This window comes from Lynx rufus, unplaced genomic scaffold (genome assembly GCF_022079265.1).
Source record: "Lynx rufus isolate CCGP_SWC_20201006 ecotype Redwood Valley unplaced genomic scaffold, mLynRuf1.p SCAF_15, whole genome shotgun sequence".
NCBI classification, from domain to species: domain Eukaryota; kingdom Metazoa; phylum Chordata; class Mammalia; order Carnivora; family Felidae; genus Lynx; species Lynx rufus.
The window spans coordinates 14,923,388-14,924,786 of record NW_025814829.1 but is presented as its reverse complement, the minus strand read 5'-3'; positions in this window follow the sequence as shown (position 1 = coordinate 14,924,786).

The following is a 1,399-nucleotide window of genomic DNA, read 5'->3' as shown; positions in this document are numbered from 1 at the left end:
CATTTTGGTTTTATTTACATAGCAAAACAATGCATTGAGAATTGATCATTTGTCATTCACTTTTCAGAAATAATCATTGAATCTTTTCTCAAAAGAGTAGTGACCTCTAAAAACCAGTAACACCCAGAGCATCTTATTTTTCATAGAATGTTAAAATTTTTTAAATAAATTTCTGGTACACAAGGAAATCTACAATGATTACTTACAAATCATATGATGTTTAGGAATGTTGCATTTCAAATGTTTTTTTACTAGTGCTTTTGTAAATAGTATTGTGTAATTTGAGAGAGGATTTTTGCTTCTTCTTTTGAAAACTAGGTAGAGACACAGAATAAGGACTATCTCAGATTAGATATAGAGGTCTCTAAAAATGATAGGAAATTGTGTTTTTTTTAATTAAAAAATTTTTTAATGTTTATTTATCTTTTGAGACAGGGAGAGACAGAGCATGAATGGGGGAGGGCCACAGAGAGAGGGAGACATAGAATCCGAAACAGGCTCCTGGCCCTGAGCTGTCAGCACAGAGCCCAACATGGGGCTCGAACTCACAGACCATGAGATCATGACCTGACCCGAAGTCAGATGCTTAACTGACTGAGCCACCCAGGCACCCTGGGAAATGGTGTTTTATACTGGTTAGGTGTTATGGTTTGATATTTAATTCATGAGAAGCAATGACAGGGAGCTGTGAACAACATAGCTTCTAGCCTTAGTCTGTCCTGGGCTCATAAATTGCGAGCTGTGTGACCTGCAGGTCACTTGGCTTCACTCTGCCTCAGCTTTTTCTTTTTTATATGGTGATAATAATGGTACAGACTTCAAGAGGTTGTCATGAGGATTAAATGAGTTAATATAGGAAAGCACTTAAAGCATTGCCTGACATCTATGTGCTTTTTGGCGGGGGGGGGGGGGGGAGGGGAAGGTATTAACTCATTTAGTATTATAGGTACCGAGTTCATACCAGGCACTGTGCTATCCTGGAGTCTCAAAGGTGAATTAGTTGTGGCCTCTATTTTCAAAGAACTTAGCCTGATCATCTCAATATAATGTGTAGAGTATGAAATCCATGCCTGTTTCTATGGAAGAAATTTGGCTCTGGGTTTCTCAGAATACCTGAACTGCTTCTTAAAGGTAAGAAATTACCTGAGTGAAAAGCTGAGGAAGGGCATTTCATTCAGAAAATAGCACAAAAGACATAGACACATGAAGTAAAACAATATATGCAGGGTACTTCTAGCAATTCAGTATCAGAAAGCTTAATCATAAGGACTTATACCTCTGAAGAACCCCTCCTCCCCACCTTCGTTTGCTTAAAAGAAATCAAATGTTTTGGTGTTGGTCATTGATTCTTCAGATGAACACAATGCTTCCCATTCCTTTTAAGTTAAATTAAGCAAAC